Here is a 23,085-nt window from a genome sequence, read left to right as displayed (position 1 = left end):
GGCCAAAACTGGCCTGCATCTGCTTGGCCCTCACAAAAACTGATTGCTGCCCACATCCCCCCATTGATTTCTCAGACTCCTTCCAAATGTGCTGGCAAAAGGAACACATTTCCTGAATAAATACAGCAGAGGCCGGCGCCAGACGATTCAGCTCTGCACACGCTTCAGCTCTGCACACACTTCATATGCTTCAGCTCTGTACACGCTTCATACGCTTCAGCTCTGTACATACGTCATATGCTTCAGCTCTGCACACACGTCATATGTTTCAGCTCTGTACACGCCTCATATGCTTCAGCTCTGCACACACTTCATATGCTTCCGCTCTGCACACACTTCACATGCTTCAGCTCTGTACACGTTTCATATGCTTCAGCTCTGCACACACTTCATATGCTTCAGCTCTGCACACACTTCATATGCTTCAGCTCTGTACACACTTCATACGCTTCAGCTCTGTACACGCTTCATACGCTTCAGCTCTGTACACGCTTCATACGATTCAGCTCTGCACACGTTTCATATGCTTCAGCTCTGTACATGTTTCATATGCTTCAGCTCTGTATACGCTTCAGCTCTGCACATGCTTCAGCTCTGCACACGCTTCATATGCTTCAGCTCTGTACACACTTCATATGCTTCAGCTCTGTACACACTTCATACGCTTCAGCTCTGGACACGCTTGATATGCTTCAGCTTTGCACACGCTTCACCTCTGTATATGCCTCAGCTCTGGACATACTTCACATGCTTCAGCTTTGCACACGCTTCAGCTCTGTATATGCTTCACATGCTTCAGCTCTGGACATATTTCACATGCTTCAGATCTGGACAGTCTTCATATGCTTCAGCTCTTCACATGCTTAATAAACTTCAGCTCTACATACTCTTCAGCTCTGTTCTATTTCATCAGCTTATTCTAATGTGCATTCAAATTTGGCATTTAGTTTAATGACCATTAGCATGTGTACATTAGCATGTACACTGAGTGAGGCTCTGTACTGAGAGCACAGCACAATATTTAACTTATCTACATAGCATAGCTCTATGGCAATATGTTCTCAGTACGTAAGTGGTGAAATATGAATTTTAAGAAGCAATGAAGACAAAATGAATAACTTTTTAAAATTAATTTAAAAGTGTCTTTACTGACAGAATTAGCACTGCAATCATACAGAGTGTTCGGTAATGGGACTTTATTGCCTTCCAGTAGGTAATAAACTAAAAACCAGCCCAGCCTTAGAGATGCTAACTGAATAGGTTCCTGACACACCACCAATACAGTGATCCTGCCCATGGATTTAAGGCCTTTTGTTTAGGAGACACTGGCTGCATTTCCAAGTGCAAATCAGATTTAAGCTTCATGATGCTTTTTCTGCATGGATTAAATAAAAACAAATAGATATGTTTTTTTTCAGAATTTTTCAGAATGTTTCATTCTGATATGTTTATGCAGACCTTCTTTCTTAATATGCATGGTGTGAATGCGCTACACATCTGCCCAGCACAAACACACACTTCTGCTCTCCAAGAATATCTGACAAAGACTATAACGTAGGCTAGAAAAGACATGCACATTATAGTCCTAGATGTAGGACATAGCAGTCAAGAAGAGCACTGACAGATACACAGTGCAGAATGTTAAGAGTGGGGGGGGGGGGGGGGGGGGGATGGGGGGGATGGGGTGTCATTTTGGTTGCAAAAACTACTGCTACTAATAATAAAATAAAAAGAAATAAAATAGTTGTCCTTTATTAAAATGGACAATAATGAATTCTTACAGAAGCCATTTGGTAATTTAATCTTTACTTTGTAGTAGAGGTCAGATATGAATCCCAAGACAGAAGCTGAATATGTCCTGTATTTAAAGAATTAAGAATTTTAAACAGAAAATTTTTTAAACTGAAAAAAAAAACTCACTCGAGGGTCTCAGGCTGTAAATTCCACAGAGGCAGCGGGATCGTGTACTCGGCGCTCCACACAAACCTGATGAGCTGAGGGTGATTTAGTTCGGGCTAGATCAGCATGGCGAGGGGCGTTGCACGCATTGAGAACACATGCTCATCAAATCTCAGCATCTCCACCAGCGTCCTGCTGACAGCAGCAGGGATCTGGTAGGGACAACAGTGTCTGGCAGCGAACGACAGGACGACTGGAACAGAGCTGGAATGATCACAGGCCCAAAGTGCTCCCCACCTGCCACCAGCTTTGTGCACGACTTGGAGGGTCAGCTGCTGGGACAGACACCGAACAGAACACGTCAGGCTGAAGTGTTCCATACGTAACATTTCCCAGGTTGCACTACAAGTTTATCTTTGGACTACAAGTGGAAAAAAAGAAAAACATTATTTTTTAGTCTTAATTCCAGCTGCCACATGTTCTGCACAAACAGCCGAATTCGTGACCCTCTAATTCTGAGCTGTGAGACTAAATGTAATGACATTGTTGAACTGTGCTGTGCATAAACCAGCTGTGTGATACTTTGCAGGAATGTCTGATTGACAGCACTAAATCCTCACCTCCAGTGAAGCAGCACACCACCTCTACTGCTCTGCTGTTCCACTGTAATGGAACACCATATTAACACATGGAAATAGTACGGCAAAACAGATATGACGCCAGAATGATGATTAGAAGATATGACGTGGTAGGAACAGTGCGAGTAATTTTGAGATGGTGTACAATCCTCACAGTTCTGTATGTCTGTGAATGCATCATTAACAGTCTATGTAGATTTGCACACTGTTGCTAATTCTGATAGGGGTCATTTGAATGAGGTCCATAGTGTTATAAGGACTTATGAATGAGGTCCATAGTGTTATAATATGTCGGTCATTGGAGACACCATATCTCACCTGGTCTAGGGGCAACAGACCCAGCGGCTACTGCAGCTACTGGGAGGTGTGTGAGTGTGTGTGTGTGTGGGTTACAGCATTCCAAAGGAAAACACACAGCTTTTGGCATCTCCAAACTCTGAATCAAAACCTGACAAATTGACTGCTCGGCCAGCAGCCCACAGAAGGTCACAGTCCAGGAGAAGGAAACAGCAAACCAGCAATGGAATGGGGTCACTGTCGTCAGGGCAACAGTGGGCTAAGACTTGCAGATAAATTCACTTTCAGAATCCACAGAACAGATCACTGTGGAACCATCACTCCTTCTGGGAACATGAGTGAGGAGGAGAAATCAAATATACAAATATATTGTTTAATAATCGTGATCACAATATTGTAAACACTGTTGCAAATTTGATATCGCTGAAGACTACAGTATGCAAATTTAACCCTCATTTAAAGGTAACATCACAACAGCAAAACATCCCCTCCTAGGCAGACAGCTGTCCTGAAATCGACAACCCCTTTCACCCAAACCTGGGTGATACGAGGAGGTGGAGTATGTGTGTGCAGGAGTGATCTACTTCATGGTTCACTTCCACAGAAAAGCGCAAGACTCGTTAGCCAGCTCAACATGGCAGGGCTCAATGATCCCAGAACAGTGGCCTCAAGGTCACACGCTCAGCTCAGGAACAGGAAAACTATCAGCAGCCATGCTGCAATGTCCCCTGAGCAGAAAGAGCCCATGCTGGCCTACAGCGCAGCTGCACACAACCCAGCACACTCCGTCCACTCGGGGTGAAAACCATCCGTCTTACTCCACTCCTGACGGGAGCTAGTGGAGCCTTAAAGCACTCCAGCGCCAGGCACAGCGCCAGCACCTAACAAGCACACTCGCGTCAGCCGCGGGCTGTGCGGCTACGTTAATACACCATTCAACCAGGAAACAATACGCTACACATCAACATACACATCAACATAGGCCTACTGCTGTATTCACTTATTGTGAAATGTGCATTGTATGGTGATTCCTGCACTGAAGCAAGTCAGAACATTGATTTAGGATGTTTTTTTTTTTATTAAGCATTCTGCCGAGATCTGCTCTCACCGTGTGGGGAGGCCTGCACTCAACTTTATCACAGAATGTGAACTAATTCCATTAGACCTTCACCAAACTTTTTACCAATAAAACTAATTTCTTTATTCTTGAAATAAACCCAAGAGATATTGTAATAACAACAATAATGTTTTACCCACCCGACAATATTAAATCAAAGAGGACAATATGGCAGCATGAAGTCAGAGGTGTCAATTCCAGGTTCAGAAAGTAAAAGTCCTCACCAGGATTTTGCTCAAGTTTGCTAGATTTTCTAATTAGTGCAATCCAGGTAAAATTAGTGGAATCAACACAATCCAGGAAGCCTGAGCAAAATCCTGGTGAGGACTTTTACTTTCTGAACCTGGAATTGACAGCTCTGCATGAAGTACAATAAACACACGAGACCGAATCCACCCTTTATGAAAGATTACATAATATTTATAAGACATTCACATAAACTAACGACGAATTATGTCTATTTTGACATTTCTGATAAAGTTGATTAGTTTATTAGCACATGCAGTTTATTTAGAGTATTTCATGAAGAAGGCTAACCAGACTCAGGTCAGAAAAGACTAAGCATAAACAAAAACAGCTGTACTTCAACGACACAAACCAGTGACAGTGTGAACACACGGAGTTACACTCACCAAGGAAAGAAATGTGAGTGAAGGGGATTTGCTGAGCAACAGCGCTGCTGTTATTAACCGCAAATGTCACTCACGCTCGCCATCACGGCGGAAAACATTCTGTAGGTCTCATTACACCTGCCACCCCAAAGCAAATTCGTCTGTGTCACCCAGCCAAGCGAGATTATGTCAAACAGAAACAAAAACAAAAAGTCTGTCATACGCGTATGACTTTGTAGGCTGCTTTAACTAATCGTCTGTGTTTTATTTTTTAGGATGGAAGCGGATGTCTGGGAGACGACCGTAGATTTGATTCTTAGTTCAGCTCAACATTATTATCCACCATGAAAGCGTTTGGGCCCCTGAGGCCGGCTGCTTCGTGCCCACACCATTCCAACCAACTCCATCACTGTGTGCTAGCAAATTGAACCCATCATACAAGGGCAGGGATTTGCAGTTTGTCAGAGGCATCTTATCACTGTCTACTCGGGCAGTGTTTAAAATACATGAAAGTGTGGTACCAGCCTGATACAGGGAAAACAGGATAAAGGAAAAGCTGAATGGTTGTTAAAACAGAACCTTTGACCAGTCTGAAGCCTGACCTGCACCTCTGAATGTCTACAAACTTATTATTATATATGATAATAATTTTTGTGGCACTTCACATTACTATAGAACACTGATAGAAGAAAGTTCAGATGCTTCAGCAAACAGACCACAGCCATGTTGTTTGTCAAAGTATTAACTGGTAACTTACATTCTGTATGTGTGTAAAAGACAAGCTTAGGCATGCCACTCTGCGATTATGATGCTTTATATCCAACTGTGATATGCCTTGAAAATATTAAAACACAGGTGAACTCTAATGGGACATGTTTCAAACAAATGTCTTTGGGTCATGCCCAGCTTCGCCTCCTCCTGTCTGCCTCCTGTCTGCCTCCTGTATGCCTCCTGTATGCCTCCTGTATGCCTCCTGTATGCCTCCTGTATGCCTCCTGTATGCCTCCTGTCTACCTCCTGTATGCCTCCTGTCTGCCTCCTGTCTGCCTCCTGTCTGCCTCCTGTCTGCCTCCTGTATGCCTCTTGTATGCCTCCTGTCTACCTCCTGTCTACCTCCTGTCTACCTCCTGTCTGCCTCCTGTCTGCCTCCTGTATGCCTCCTGTATGCCTCCTGTCTGCCTCCTGTATGCCTCCTGTCTGCCTCCTGTCTGCCTCCTGTCTGCCTCCTGTCTACCTCCTGTCTGCCTCCTGTCTGCCTCCTGTCTGCCTCCTGTATGCCTCCTGTATGCCTCCTGTCTGCCTCCTGTCTGCCTCCTGTCTGCCTCCTGTCTGCCTCCTGTCTACCTCCTGTCTACCTCCTGTATGCCTCCTGTATGCCTCCTGTATGCCTCCTGTATGCCTCCTGTCTGCCTCCTGTCTGCCTCCTGTATGCCTCCTGTCTACCTCCTGTCTACCTCCTGTCTACCTCCTGTCTACCTCCTGTATGCCTCCTGTCTGCCTCCTGTATGCCTCCTGTATGCCTCCTGTATGCCTCCTGTCTACCTCCTGTCTACCTCCTGTCTATCTTGTTTTCTGGTCCTTCCAAGCTCCGCCCAGTCTTTCCCCCACCACTTCCTTGTTTGTTCTCCCATGTGCTAGTGTTTTTCCATGACTGTTTGTTTCTCCTTCCTATTTGTTACTCCACCCTCTTATTATCGTTCCCAACTGTTCCTAGTTTATTTACCTTGTTCGTCTGGTCTATTTAAACTCTTTCATTTGTCTCGTTCTTGGCTGGTTATTGGATGTACTGACTGTATGTATTCATGTGAGTGTGATGAGTAAGTCTAGCATCTTTCTGGTGATCGTTATTGGCTATACGACCCTGGTTTGTGACCCCGATTATGATTATAGATATGCCCGTGATAAACATCACTCTACTCAGTGCATGCATCTACCTCGTCACTCCATGACACCCCGTTACGCTTGGTACTGCTCAGGATGATCAAACAGTACTGTGACGATGACCAACCAATAACACTGGGTAAACCAGTTTACATTTCATTCTCATACTGAACATGTTGGACTAGATGGATGAATCAAAACTGATGACCTCCACCAGGCATGCCCAGATGCCCAGAAAGTCTGTCTATCCTACAAACGTCCAGTCTACTTTCCTACTAAAGTCCAAGTGCACTCAAGCCCATCTCGTGTAGGTAATCTTTAGAATACTAGAGGCAAGTTACCTTAATTAAACATGTGAGAACATGATGAATCCTATGAATAAATGGTGCGATCTGACAATTACATTGCTGTGTCCCAAATAAAATCACTGAAGAATACATCAGAAGGTCCCTTTGCCACTTCATCAGAAGATTCAAACATCCACAAGGCCAAAAGCACAAGTTAGTTGGTATCAACCCAGTCAGGACTGAAAAGGTGCCAACCAGTCAAAATTATCTCACCAGGTTAGACTTAAGGTTAAGATTATGGTTAAGGTTAGGATTAGGCAATCTCTGGCTACTGAATCCAGACGTTCCATGACCTCTCATCTCTACAACACAAAACACAAACATGCCTCTTCAGGTGTGTGAAATATGCTTAGGGGCATCCAGAGAAGACAGCTGGGTAAAACAAAGAGAAAGTGGAATGGGTGGATGAGACTTAAACAGCACAGACAAGCTTGTTTATTGAAGCATTGTGCATGGCCTGCGCAGCAGACTCTAGTCCAGTGACGGCGTGTCTCCGGGTGCTTACTTTACAGCTGGAGGACAACGCTGGAGGGCCCGGGTGGAGCAGGGTGCGTGGGGCGCAATGGGCCCTCTGGCCTTCTGGATGTTTATGTTTGCTGCTCTGTGTCTCGAGTCCTCAGCTGGTGTGTTTGGCTTTCATGAAGCAGCGCTGCAGGGCCTCCCAACATCAGTCCCGAGTCGCACTCACAGCCTGTCAGAGCTTTCACTCGAAAAGAATGAGCAGTCAAAGACCTGGTTAACCCCAGTACAGCCCCGCGGGCTCAGTGTGCCGGACAGGCATAATGGACGGACGGCTAATGCAAACAGATCATGCTCCGACGAAGAGAATATTAAGATGACTTTAGACTTCCTGGCAGGCACATACCATCATATTAGTCTCACATTTTTCTTCGATATTAAATTCAGTTCAGTGTGGTGCCCAGGGGCTGTTCATCTAAGTTACTGGGGAAGGAGACTTGCAGTTTAAATTACGTTGAGCACTTTCTGCAGCCTCCATCACTGATGTCACATAGCCATCAGGCTTAGCACAGGCAAGCAGATTTCAGCTTTTTGCCTTTTGCCGTCTTCTATATGATGATTAAATGTCAAGTGTTCCTTCCCCCAAAATTAAAATCTTTTACACGTTGGGCAAACAGCCTCTCTGAATGTTAACATTATAAATCTTTCATTTTTCGCTCTGAGGGGATATCTATTTTAGGAGTGGAGTTTGGAGACAAGTAGACATTAGCGGTTTAAATCAGAAAGATGTATGCCAGCATTTCAGCCAGGACACAGCTCAGTATACAGCTGTCCTAACACAATACAACATCATTTACACCTTGACCAACCAGTTCATTTCACCTTCTTCTCTTTCTCACGTCTTGCAACTGTTTTTATTGCCAGACAATTATGTAGCCATAAAAACATACAGATATTCTGCTGCTACATTTGTGACTGCAACTACAAGTTGAATATGTGTAGAATTTTGTGAATGTGTTGGAACAGTAACATTTCCTCGTTAAGAAGCAGACATTGTCCCTGAATAAATATGCAGATGGATCTGGTGTTCCGAATAGCACACGCACAAGCACAAGTGACCCATCCAGCACAGTAAATATTTGAGAAAGCCATTGGATTTCTAGGGCACATACATTGTTTCTCAAAAAGTGCATCATGTGAACATTGCAGTCTTACATTCAACCCTAAGTGAAAGGCCTGTTCAATCAGGCTGATGCTAGTAACCTCACATCCACCACTGGTAGAGTTAAGATCGGTAAGCATTACTCAGTTGAGGCTCAGGTAGTCAATCTCTGTCCTGAACTTTTAAGAGACAGAGTTACACTTACATTCTGCTCTCTTTAGTGACGCATCAAATATAAATTTTGCCATATCAATTCCAGATTTGGAATGTCAAAATAGACTAAACAGACCAAAAAAGGAATTGGACAAATAAATGCCAGCATCTCACAGCAATGCACAATCTGCTTCAGTCACGTCAAAACTTCATCAATGACTGAGAGCCAGACATCTCACCACATTTCCACTCTTTAACTTAAATGAGATATGTGGTTTTAAATTGAAATGCTGGAAGCAGCCATCTATCAGGAAGGTCAGGGAGATGTTTAATGTGCCCTAATGTCTGAATGCAGTGGACAGATTTAGTTCGAACACAGTGATTTGGCTGTGACTGAGATGAATCAGTAGTGTCTCTGAAAAGATATGAACCACAGACTGGGAGGTGGGATGTTTCTGGCTCCAGCAGAAGAACATATGAACCTCCCATGGCAGTAAACAAATAAGAGAGTTTTGAGTTTCTTAAAAGTGTTTTAAACTTGAACTCACTCTGGGGTTACACAAGGGTGCTTCCAATATTCATTTAGGAAGTAAATCCACAAGCATCCCTGTCAACGGTGCACAAACAGACAGAATTTTCAATTACAATTCCCAATTATAATTGGATAGCAGACCCTTCAGAGCATTGCAGAAAATTAAGAAACGTATCTTTATTTGTTTCTGTTTATTAAGTATCTGCAATGTGTTGTAGATAAAATGACCACAAATGTTTGGTCACCTAAAGCAAAACTTTCCATTATTTCACACAGCGAAACAGAAAATCACACTCAGATGACATCACTTCCATTAAGACGATAGACATCCACACCAAGACAAAAGTGCTCAACATCTGTACCAAGACGAAAGTGCTCCACAACCGTGCGAAACCAACGGGCAACATTAACACGCAGCCCAACTTCACTCCCTCACATCACCGAGGGTCCAGCTCACCGTGCTGAGGAACATCTGGAAGACTTCCTAATGAGACGGCTGATAAAGAGACAGACCCAAAAGGGTCGATGTTTACAGTTCCGCTCCAGCAGCTGGTGCCGACGACCCCATTAACAGAACCACGTCGCAGGTTCGGCACTCCGACTATGTATCGCACACAATAAAATAACAAAGAAGAGAGGCAAGAAACCCTGTCGTTTGGAGCATGGCGAGCTCGGCCCAGTGTTTCCTTAAAAAGCCGTAACTTCAGCTCATGGAATGCCACAGAATGGCCTGGTGTTCAATCATCAGCATTCAGCAGGAAATAGACATGTTAACACCAGGTTGGACGGCAGCAACGCTAGTCTCACCGCTAAATGCGTCTCCACTTTCTGTTTGTTCTTACCACACCTGAGGAGGGCACCTGAACAACCAACTAAACAAACATCAAGTTTATGCTGGATTCGGAGAGGCAGGTATGAAACTCAGAAGCGGGGTCACGTACTCGGACCCACAGCAACAAAAAATGTCAGGACTGGTTGAAGCTTCATGTTCATGTTCATGAACATAATAACATAACACAGTATTTAATCAGAAAGGAACACAGTTTGTGTACAGTAACTACCTTGTCAAACAAACTGCAGACATGCTGCTTTTTTAAAAGATTTTTTTTGTTCGTTTGTTTCTTTAAAGATGTATTTTCATCATGTTTTTTTTTCAAAAAAAGAACTGAAAAAAATCTCATAAGAAACTAGAAGTCATTTAAAACCTTCTGTTAAATAATATTAGCTAATCAAACCTTTGACTGAGAGAAGACAACAGCTTTGTTATATTAAAAATAATTTTAGAATTATTAATGTTTTCTTGGATAATGTATTAAGGTTTTCTTGGATAAACATATTATATAAACACTACTGCACAAGTTACAATAGGCAAGGCAGGTTTATTTATATAGCACCTTTCGTACACTGCGGTCACTCAATGTGCTTTACACAGACAACTACAGACAAAATTGTCCACAGCACTGGTCTCAACTGGATAAGGCATCACCAGTGTTGGAGTCTGAGCACGGAGTGTCATGACAATAGCATGCCTTAGAGAGTCTGTTCAAACTACACAATATTCACAATATTTTAAAACAAGCACTGTAAAAGACCTATTCTGTCTTCTTAAAATGTATTTTGCCACAACTCAGTCTGACAACACAATCACACTGATTCAAAACAATTAAGTCAATATATGCTGTATTGATATATAAGTCAACATATGCTGTGTTGGTATAAGGTTGATGCTGTGCCAGGTAGCATTAATGTTTGATTCTAGTATAAACCACACCCTGAACGGCAACTGAGCAATGGAGAGTCAGTGTAAATAATACACTGGTAAGACCTGGTCTGGTCTTATCCAGCCGGGAGAAAAGTAAGGTTACTCAGTCTGCATGATACGTAGACTAAAAGGACTCATGGGTATCTTACTGTTAACTCTATTGTCTTCTCTTATAAAAGTGTATTAAAAAAATTTTCATTACAAAAACAATTCACTACAAACCAGCTATCCTCTGGAATATAATGGAAAACAGAAACGTCAGTGTCTTAAAGACGTCAGAAAGGCAGCATGACACGTCAGCTCTGCAGAAACCACACTGACATTTTAACACAGCTAAGACAAGAACATCCATCATGCCTCTTGTTCCTCCTGACATGACATTAGATCTGTAGCCTTCGAGATCACTGACAATTTACCTGACTAAGCTCTGGAAAAAGGGGTGAGAGAGAGAACGGACAACAGAGAGAGATAGAGAGAGAGGCAGAGAAAAAAGGAAAAGACAGACAAAACTACACAGAGAGACAGAAAAAGGCAAAAGGACAATAAGAGTTGACAGACAGACAGTCAGACAGACAGACAGACAGATGGAGGGACAGGCAGACAACTGAATGACACCCACGGTGTATTTGTTGTCTGTGATCTCAAGCCCGAAGGACAGTTGGGGCAGCTGTCACACAAATATCTTCCTTCTGTCTCCACTAGACTAGACACAAGGCAGAGCATGCAAACCTACTGAGCCCCAATATCACAACCCTGCTAAACCTTAACACAAACCTACTGAGCCCCAATATCACAACCCTGCTAAACCTTAACACAAACCTACTGAGCCCCAACATCACAACCCTGTTAAACCTTAACACAAACCTACAGAGCCCCAATATCACAACCCTGCTAAACCTTAACACAAACCTACTGAGCACCAACATCACAACTCTGCTAAACCTTAACACAAACCTACTGAGCCCCAACATTACGAGCCTGCTAAACCTTAACACAAACCTACTGAGCCCCAACATCACAACCCTATGAACCTCATTACTGGTTTGTTGAACCTCAACAATCCCTAACCACCGGTAAGCCCAAACGAACCCCACAACACAATCCCATTTACAATGCCCTGATCACACAATATCCCTGAAGTTCACTAGGCCCCAACAACACAATCCTCAAGAACCCCAGCAACAAAACCCTATTGGATTCCAGCATCAATGAGGCTACACACACAACAATAGAAGGACATAGCCTAGAATTTACTGATATTGACTTACTTAGTCAAAGCAGTTTCCTAGTGCCAACCACGGGTGCGGCTGTTCTAGGGCAAACCTTCAGGCTTTAGTTCAGCAACTGCCCGGTGTTACCCAGGTGACCCAGAACACCTTCAACCTCAGTCAGTGGGGCACCCACCACAGACAGCTACACAATTGCACTGGACCACAGACTCAGAAACTTGGTTTGAGAATAAATTCCAGTAAATAACAACTGAATTGTCCACACATCCATATGAATCTGAAATATTCAGATTCAACAGAAGATCATAGAATGAGACCATCAATGTCTTCAGAGACATTAGCAGCGAAACTGATTCAGCCAGAAAATCACATTCCACGTATGCAATAATTCAACATTTAATACTTTAAGTAAACAAAAGACTGTGGCTTCGGTCAGGTCCCTTTACAGGATAAATGTGGTTAACCAGTTAACCCATTATAAAGTATCAGCAGCACACAAGTCAAAATTGGGTATGGTCTCTTCGTCATTCAGTGAATTTATAAACCAACATAACGAAGGATACAGCAGAAATAACTTACGGCAGTGGTTACACGAATAAACGACAGATCGACAGAGCGCACGAGAGGCAGTGAGACAGAAAGAGACAAAAGTGTAATAAGTCCGTGACAGCGTTCATTGTTTAGGTAGTGCAGAATTCATAATGAAAACACGCTAGGTCGGTGACTTACCACCGGTTTGCGCAAAAGCACACGTAACTTTTCCGCTGATAAATATATTTTTTTCTCTTTCTCTCTCGTTAATGACGTTTTCACCCAAGCATGAGCCGCCGCTGCAAGCTGTATCAGCAACTTTTACCAAACGTGTCCGCGGTGAAATCCAGCACACGGCAGCCGCACCGCTCCGCCGCGCAGCCGCCCCGCTCCGACGCTTCATTACAGCTCACGAGCGCACTGCAGGACGCGCGAGCCCAAGCCACTGACGGTCTCGTGACGGTCTGTCAAATACAGACTCCCTCTCTTACACGTAAATGAAGACCAATGATTTGATCCGAATATGTTCTCTTCAATTTGTATAACTTTTAGCAGCGAGGAGGCATCGAATAACAATTTCAGAGGCAAGAAGTATTTGAGGCAAGGCAATGGATATTAATATCATTAATATGATTTTATAAGAACATAAACATTTCATATGCCCCGCATTTATTTCAGAAATATAACCAGTTATAACCAGGTCTATGACGAATACGGGGTAATATCGTAGTTACTGTTTTAAAAGCAAATATAAAACAAAAGCTGCATGCAAAGCGGACATCCGACGGGGTCCGAGCCACATTTAAAAATGCGCACTCTCTCAAAATGTCACTTTTTTCAGTTCTAGTTTATGGAAATTAATTTTGACCAAAAAATGTTAAAGGCCAGCGGTTTATTTCAGTGGCTTTGCCGCAGCGAAAACTACAAAACTACAAAAAAGCACAAATAAAGTGAATATACCTCTAGTGCGTCCGTAGATGTAGACAGCGGAGTGACCGCGGAACAACTCCGAGTGGAACCGCTTAGATCCGCTTCATATCACGATTCGTTCTCTCCATTAAGCATATCAATATTTCTAGCAGTAGCTGTGTGAAGCGCCGCTCTATGCCAGAGCCCCGACTCCCCTATCGCCACAAATTAAAATAACGCAGGACTTTCCAGCGGCACCGGCGGCCCGGTTAACTGACCCAGCTGATTGGCCCAGATGAGCGTGACGTGCGCCGACAGGTGCCATTCCACCGCTTATATCAGGTTAAAAATCTATTTACTGTCTCCTGTGTGGAAACAGTTACAGACAATAAGGAACACGACTGTATTTTTTGTATTTACAGAGACAATTCCGCGGAAACCCGGAGCACAGGTAGCGGACAAATGAAACAGGCTCCAGTTTGTCTTTAGAGCAAACGTGAGCTTGCCTGTCTGCTCCTGCCGCCGTGGTTGGTCCAGTGTCCCTCAGACTGATTTGATGTCCCGAAGCGAACAGGAGACGCGATGCTTTATGAATATATGAATATGAATATAAAACAAAGTAGTATCCTCAGAAGTATACGTAGGACTGCATTTTGGACAACAATAAGATGCCAATTAACTCCACATAGCAGATGTCTGATAATATTAGATTATCGATGCTTAATTAATATTGCAGTTTTTGTTGCTGTTTAATTATTACATTTTATACGATATTTTTATACGTTGCGGAACAGTTGAATGTACATAAATTATGGAACTGGAATAGTGTCACAGCACTGAGCGTAATTATACTTCATCTGGAACTACACGCGCTATCTGCAGCTCACCTGTCTGCGTCATTATTATCGCGCGCGGCGCAGAGAGAGTATCAGCAAAAATTGCCGTAATCAGACTAAACGGAAATGCGTTTCCTCTGCCAGCACATCTGTTACATCTTAAACCCAAATGCTACGTCTGGAAATTCTAGTTAAAGTACATTAAATGAAGCTGGTCAGATTGGATTTATTTTACGTCGGTTGATATACAGGTGATTTGACGTCAATATGCTCTCTTTAAATGTAAACAAAGTCACTACAGGTTTAACAAAAATATTAAGAATTAATGTCACTAATTATAAGATTTTTTTAATTAAACTGTGTAGGCTACTGCAGATCTCAAACCCAATCAATTCAAAGACAATCTACTATCAAATCTTAACTTAAGATTTGGTATCACAATATCGTTATTAGATAGTGACACTGAAACAGCTTAATAGTTTTGTCACATTTCTTAAAATGTGGCTAATATATTAATATATGCTAATTATCTTCACTTCAAAAGTTACATCTTGGGCCATATTCACAGGATTCTGTACTCTGTTGTTAATGATGTAACAGCACTTTGTGTGTGTGTGTGTGTGTATGTGTGTGTGTGCGTGTGTGTGTGTGTGTGTGTGTGTGTGTGTGTTGCTTTGAGTAATGAGAGAAAGAGGGGGCTGAGGTGTATGGGCCACTGTGAGCTGTTCATCATAACTTTACCACAGGGCACAAGAACACAGCTTTATCCACAAACCTAGACACATGCCCTTTCTACCACATGTTCTTAGCGCATGTCCATAATACAATTACTCTCACCTTGACCTGGGCTGGGACAGCACACCCTATAGGAAATATCTATCAGTTCAGATCTATGAACAGTGGTAGTATTGAACTGAACACTAATATTTGTACCTGTCATTAAATTCCTAAGATACTGAAAATACTGTTTTCTAACATACACAGTTTTGCTTTCATATTGTTGCTCATTAGTTCAACACCTGTGTTATTGATGTATTGTTTAATATTTGTTTTTAAAGTTGATTCTCTAATGAGCATGCTCATGAGGCCACAAATGCCCAGACAGCAGATACAGAATCACCCTGACATCAACCACAGCATACACAGGCTCACCCTGACATCAACAGAATCACCCTGACATCAACCACAGCATACACAGACTCACCCTGACATCAACCACAGCATACACAGACTCACCCTGACATCAACCACAGTTTACACAGACTCACCCTGACATCAACCACAGCATACACAGACTCACCCTGACATCAATCACAGTTTACACAGACTCACCCTGACATCAACCACAGCATACACAGACTCACCCTGACATCAATCTCAGTTTACACAGACTCACCCTGACATCAACCACAGCATACACAGACTCACCCTGACATCAACCACCGTTTACACAGACTCACCCTGACATCAACCACAGCATACACAGACTCACCCTAACATCAACCACAGCATACACAGACTCACCCTGACATCAACCACAGTTTACACAGACTCACCCTGACATCAACCACAGTTTACACAGACTCACTCTGACATCAACCACAGCATACACAGGCTCACCCTGACATCAACCACAGCATACACAGACTCACCCTGACATCAACCACAGCATACACAGACTCACCCTGACATCAACCACAGCATACACAGACTCACCCTGACATCAACCACAGTTTACACAGACTCACCCTGACATCAACCACAGCATACACAGACTCACCCTGACATCAATCACAGTTTACACAGACTCACCCTGACATCAACCACAGCATACACAGACTCACCCTGACATCAATCTCAGTTTACACAGACTCACCCTGACATCAACCACAGCATACACAGACTCACCCTGACATCAACCACCATTTACACAGACTCACCCTGACATCAACCACAGCATACACAGACTCACCCTAACATCAACCACAGCATACACAGACTCACCCTGACATCAACCACAGTTTACACAGACTCACCCTGACATCAACCACAGTTTACACAGACTCACTCTGACATCAACCACAGCATACACAGGCTCACCCTGACATCAATCTCAGTTTACACAGACTCACCCTGACATCAACCACAGCATACACAGACTCACCCTGACATCAACCACAGTTTACACAGACTCACTCTGACATCAACCACAGTTTACACAGACTCACCCTGACATCAACCACAGTTTACACAGACTCACTCTGACATCAACCACAGCATACACAGGCTCACCCTAACATCAACCACAGCATACACAGACTCACCCTGACATCAACCACAGTTTACACAGACTCACCTTGACATCAACCACAGCATACACAGACTCAGTGTCACGTAGTGCTACGCCCCCCTCTCTAGCTGTCACTTCGGTCCCTGCTCCTTGTGTCTGTGTTGTTCCTTGCTTGTCTGTTACCATGGTTCCCCTCCGTCTGCCACGCCCGTGCCGTCAGTGTCTCCACCTCTGTCTTGTTAGTTCTGTGTATTTATAGTCCTTGTGGTTCTCTAGTCGGTTGTCGGTTGTTTTGTTCATTGTTCTATGACTCCTGGTCTGTGAGTACTTCTCGTTTAGCTGCCCGGTCTCCCTGTATTTCTGTATCCTGGTTGTCTAGTGTGTCTATGCGTTCTACCCATGTTTTGTTTAAGTATATCATTCAGTGCCTTAGTCCCTTGTTGTACTCTGTGTTCAGTTATGCCTCTCCGTGTTTCATGTTATGACTCCTTATCAGATTTGACCAATGCCTTCCTGTTTGACCCTGAGTTTGGAATTCCCTTTATTAAATCTTGCACTCCTCACTCCACAGCATACACTGCATTACACTCACCCTGACATCAATAAATATTAATAATAAATATTAATAAATAAGGACTGTCGGAAGAACATTCTCCATTTTCATGGACATCTCAGATGGTTGATGGTTTTGAAGATGGACACATGGACAGATGGTGGACTTCATGTGAAATGTCACACAGAAACACAGGCCAGATGTAATGCTGATATATAGTTTCTGATATATTTGTCTCTTCTGTGTGGCTCTGTGATTGGGTTTCACATAGGTCTCACTATATGTCCCCAATCTAGTCAAACATAATAAAAATTACATTTATTTAAACAATTGAATAGACATCCAGGTCTTAATATGCTTAAAAGCTGATTTCTGTTGAGGTTACAGTTTGTTGACCTGAAGGAGATTATTGTGGAGGAGCTCAGAGAGTTGATTCTTTTAATCACAATATGGACATTGAAACTAAGGTGATTTTTTTGATTGGTGGTTAATGGGCCAGCTAAAGACACCATTGATCAGTAAACAAAATCACAGATTAAATAGTTACTAACCCTGGGGTGTACACTCCAAAATAACAATACGTCTCAAAGGCCATCATTAAATGAAAAAAAACAAAACAAAACAAAACAGTTATCAGCTTGAACATGTAAAATTGTATATTACCATTACAATGGCTTAGAGGGCATTAGCCTGAATGCTCAAAGAATCTTTATACACAGAAAAAGAGCAGCCAGTCTCCAAACAGCCCATTATACAAAAGTCAAAACGTTATCACCACGTTATTTCCGCCCATCAGCCGCCGACATTTTCAGTACGGCTAATAGTTGTATTTGCAATTCATAATGATGGAAATCGTGCCTGTCCATCAGCAGAGGGGGCAGCACTGTCTGTGCGGTGAGGTTGAAGTGTGTGAGTCACACACACCCACACACGCACACACACACACACAGTGGGAGGATCGCAAAGCTCTCTGCTTTCCCAGAGTGGACAGACACACGCGCACACACACACACACACACACACACACACACACACACACACACACACACACACACACACACACACACACACACACACACACACACACACACACACACACACACACACACACACACTCACTCACTCACTCACTCACTCACTCACTCACTCACTCACTCACTGAGAGGATCCCAAATCTCTCTCCTTCCCCAAAGTGGACAGGCGTCTGCTACAGGCTGCTTCACATCTAACTCCAGCTGAATGCTACGCTGAGACTGAGGTACTACCTGTTGGGAGTGTCACACACATCTCTCATACACACACACACACACATACACACACACACACACACACACACACACACACACACACACACACACACACACACACACACACACACACACACACACACACACAGCTTTAACGGAATCCAACAGCTGTTGAAGGTCAAACTGGTTGGTTGAATTCACTTTATTCACAATGTTTACTGAAAAAAACCTTTTTTGAGTCCTTTTAGGTTGGATTCATTTGGTGCTAATGAATCTAGCTTATATATGAATAATGCATTAGGCCAACCTACATGAATCAATGCTGTTAGATTCCATTATCTGTTAGAGAAACTGCAACATCCCAACATTCACCAACAAACACCAGCAAACACAAATCACATGTTCCATATTGTGCCATGTTGCTTGTGTCAACAGTATAGTTCTCTGTGAGATCTCCCCCTTACTGGTTCATGTGTTTCAATGGCACCTTGTCCTGTGAGATCTCCCCCATTCTTACTGGTTCATGTAGCTCACTGGTTCACTGTGCTGTACTGCTGAGACTAACTGCTGTGCATATATGACAGGTGGAAAACACTGGTAGCCACTGGGCATGTAGAACTGCTCTGCTTGGTGTACAAGGGTCTGAGGGTATTATTGAAGACTGGAATAGCTGTAGGAATGTGGGTAGATGGCATGACATTAAAAAGTAGTGGACGTATGACAGGCTATCGTCCATCTGCACTGACGGCTGTATATATACACTGCCCCAGGAACAATTTACGTTTGCCACCCACACCCCCCACACACTCCCTCGTTAACCACTTGCCTTCGTTTTTGAGACATTTGTAAAACACTGTGCCTCTATTCTGGAAGCTTCAGGTGTTCACACACACACACAGTTGCAAAGTGCATCAATCTTTTTTACAAACTGTTAGCAACACTCTATATACTCAACACACCATATATTAATCACAATATGTACCAAACATACTACATACTCAACACACTATATACCCAGCATTCTATGTACACAGCATACCATATACCCAACACACTATGTAGCCAGCACACTGTTTACTCAAAACATGATGTGCTCAACACACTATGTACTCAACACACTATACTTGACTGTATCTGAACACACTTCTGCCCAGATTCTGGAATGCAGTGGCTACCGTTTCAGCTGTCAAATTGGCAGATTTCAGACGCAATTTGTTCTCCATTTCCACATCACAACAAACTTTGACACAGAGGCCATTAATCAAGGTGACGAGTGCAGGCAGTGTAGCGGACATTTCAGATGATGTGGGTTATAGTCCCATGGGAGGGAATTAACAGACAGTGCTTGTAAATTACACCATGCATAAGAAAGGGAAAGGTATGCAAATAAGCATCCCAGCAGGTCTCCACGCATCTGTATGTGTGACCTCACCACCCAGCAGGTCCCCACGCACCCGTATGTGTGACCTCATCACCCAGCAAGTCCCTACACAGCCGTATGTGTGACCTCACCACCCAGCAGGTCAACACGCACCCGTATGTGTGACCTCACCACCCAGCAGGTCAACACGCACCCATATGTGTGACCTCACCACCCAGCAGGTCAACACGCACCCATATGTGTGACCTCATCACCCAGCAGGTCAACACGCACCCGTATGTGTGACCTCACCACCCAGCAGGTCCCTACGCACCCGTATGTGTGACCTCACCACTCAGCAAGTCCCTACGCACCCGTATGTGTGACCTCACCACCCAGCAGGTCCCTATGCACCCGTATGTGTGACCTCCCACCTAGCAGGTTCCTACGCACCCGTATGTGTGACCTCACCACCCAGCAGGTCCCCATGTGCCCATATGTCTGTGAGTGCACATGTATGACCACATGTATGACAGCTTTATGTACATATACAGACATACAGATTTCTCATATTTTGATTATAAATTATAAATCATTGGAATTTTTCAGGAAATGCCATAATAAAATATCAATAATACAGTATTTTTATATACTTTAGTTGTAGCTCTGTACAGCAGCTTATTGCGACCTCTGTTTTGATCAAAGTTACATATGATTATTCTCATTCTCTCTCTCTCTCTCTCTCTCTCTCTCTCTCTCTCAAATACGGACTGTGTTGTAGATTTGTAATAAGATTGGCTAGCACAGTGTCTTGCTTCACATAATGTTGGGATGAAAACACATGTCTGCTCTACTACCAGGGCCGTCTGATGACGTCCATGATGTCACATCACTGATAGCATGGTGGTAGGCTCCTAGCAACTTGCATATGGGTGGAACTCACTGCAACAGGCTTAACAACTCTTGTAGCTTACAGCTGTTTCTCTGAAAACTTTGTGTACTTTACTACAATTTTTTATATCTCTACGTGTGTATATATGTATATGTATATATGTGTGTATATTAAGGTGTGGCTGCAATTCTGTTACGCTGTTTCAGCCCACTGTGAAACAAGTTTGTTTAGAGCCATATTGAGTTCCATCAATTATAACCTAATTTGGAGCTGGTCCAGGATCCGGGCAACCTTCACCAACGAGCCCTGCGGTATGTCCTGTGTGGACGGGGCCTTGCCAGCTGTCCAGAGCTTGTCTCAAGGAGTCCTGAATGGGTTACAAACAGAAGCAGTTAGTATGTTACATTCTCTTTATTTTGTCATTCTGTCATATTAACTTTATAATCTTATTCTCTTTACACTGTCTTTACATTTTCATTCTCTTTACATTTTCATTCTATTTATATTCTCTTTACACTGTCTTTACATTCTCATTCTCTTTACATTCTGCCAACAATACAAACACATAAACATCTAATGTATACAAACTAAACAATATGGAAAGTAACAACAAAATAATATCTAACAGAAAACCCTGACATGTACATCTAAGCATAGCCACTAGAAGTTCTACATGAGGACAATGACCAACAAACAGGGGAGCAAACACAAGGTTTAAACACAAGACTAACAAGGGGTCTAAACTAGAAACAGGTGACAATGATTACAAGGGGCATGATTACTGACATGGACATGGCAGGAAAACATATGGGGAACCAAAACAAGGAGATGACACATAGACAGAGGAGGGGCTAAACACGACAACAAGACTGACAGGTGGGGGCGGAGCTATACGTGACACTCTTTACATTCTTATTCTCTTAACATTCTGCCTATTGTGTAGTAACATTCATATGCTGGGTGCAGTCAGAAGGGAACTTTGTCTTCATTACACATTTGCATTTAAAACTTTGAACTGGGGCTGATAACTAAGATAAATGTAGAGAAGGAACCACTGTGCAGTTGCTCCACCGGTGCAGTGAAGAGACACTTTAGTTTATGATGCAGATTAAATTAAGACTTGAAACACCCTATGAAATCCACTTCCACTTTGCTACAAGAACACAGCCACATCATGGCTACATTATATAATCATGTGAAATCTCATAATAGCTATAACAGGGAAAGCAGTTTCAAAAGGTGCTTGATGGAACAGAAACTTGAAAATGGAATTTGAAAATCTGAGGTGTGGCCTGGCTGTTATTGACTATGGTCTATTTGTTTTGATCAAATCACACTGTGCAACAGATTACAACTAAAGAGCTAGAGTGATCAGCAGTAGTAGTCTGGCTCGTGTGCCATTTAAAAAACAATTAAAACCATTAAAAAAACAATTAAAACCATTTAAAAACCAATTAAGACTATTGATGCCCTTACTCAGCCTGGCAGTCACTCCTCCACCCAGCCAACCCTAGTTTCCTATATCTACCAATCCATCACCAGCTCTTCTGATATGGCAACGCTCCCTGGACAAATTAAGACACTAATATCATTTACTGCGTTATTACCCCATAGGCCTGATCTCAGCTCAGGGAAGGTGGCATGATTACTGCTAATTGCACTTAAATTCTTTGCATATTCAAGTGTCATTTTCTGCACTGAGACACAATCAAAACTAATGCACACTTCAGGACTGAAAAATGTCAAACAGAAAATATGTGTGGGTGTACGTGTGTGTGTTTTGTATGTAAATTTACATATAAAGCACCACGAAGCCTGAGATAATCCAGAACCAAAAGAGGTAGCGGGTGTTACTTCTGAAGGTGTACAGCTGTTTGGCTGCTGGTTTGCTGATGGCCTGGAGCTGTGCTTTAGTCAAATTCAAAGGAGCTTGTTAACAGCTGATAAAAAGATAATAATGGATGAAAAGGATAAAAAGGCCTTCAGCTTGGTAAAGGACAGGCAAGGATAATTATTCTCCAAAAGAAATACAAAATTGTCACAAAAGATGCAATCAAGGCTCGTTTTAGTGCCAGATTGACCGTGCTATTGTTTCCATGGTGAAGGGGATTCATTGGGAGAGACATGAAGAGATTAAAGAACTTAAAATGATTGAATTATTCCAATGTGTTGGAGGTGTGACAGCCAATTACTCTTGGTGTGGAGGTAAAAAAAAGGGGTGGTGGTATCAGATGGAGAGTTAACCAATTATCTCTTAACAAGCATACCTCACTCCCCTGCTTACATCCACATAGGAAAGTGCTCCAAAGATATTCTAATTAGCATATTATCATTAAAGATGCTAATGATAAAAATGACCTGGTTTCATATTAGAACTCCA

At 42.9% G+C, this 23,085-nt stretch overlaps 1 protein-coding gene across 6 annotated transcripts in view; it reads right to left on the bottom strand.

The window, feature by feature from the left end:
• Positions 1-13,736, bottom strand: part of chrm3b (cholinergic receptor, muscarinic 3b) — a 77,443-nt gene extending 63,707 nt beyond the window's left edge. For 3 of the 6 annotated variants that reach the window (XR_013130088.1, XM_077000579.1, XM_077000581.1), the window contains exon 1: positions 13,579-13,736. The gene's annotated coding sequence lies outside the window, so the exon portion shown is untranslated. Of the gene's footprint in view, positions 1-7,295; positions 7,618-12,816; positions 13,052-13,578 lie in introns of those variants that run through there. The other 3 variants (XM_077000580.1, XM_077000583.1, XM_077000582.1) reach the window with 2 other exon arrangements.
• Positions 13,737-23,085: the final 9,349 nt, after the last annotated feature.

The sequence above is a fragment of the Brachyhypopomus gauderio genome, chromosome 3 (assembly GCF_052324685.1).
Source record: "Brachyhypopomus gauderio isolate BG-103 chromosome 3, BGAUD_0.2, whole genome shotgun sequence".
Classification (NCBI taxonomy): Eukaryota; Metazoa; Chordata; class Actinopteri; order Gymnotiformes; family Hypopomidae; genus Brachyhypopomus; species Brachyhypopomus gauderio.
The sequence above is the reverse complement of the archived record's forward strand: the minus strand, read 5'-3'. Positions and strand labels throughout refer to the sequence as shown.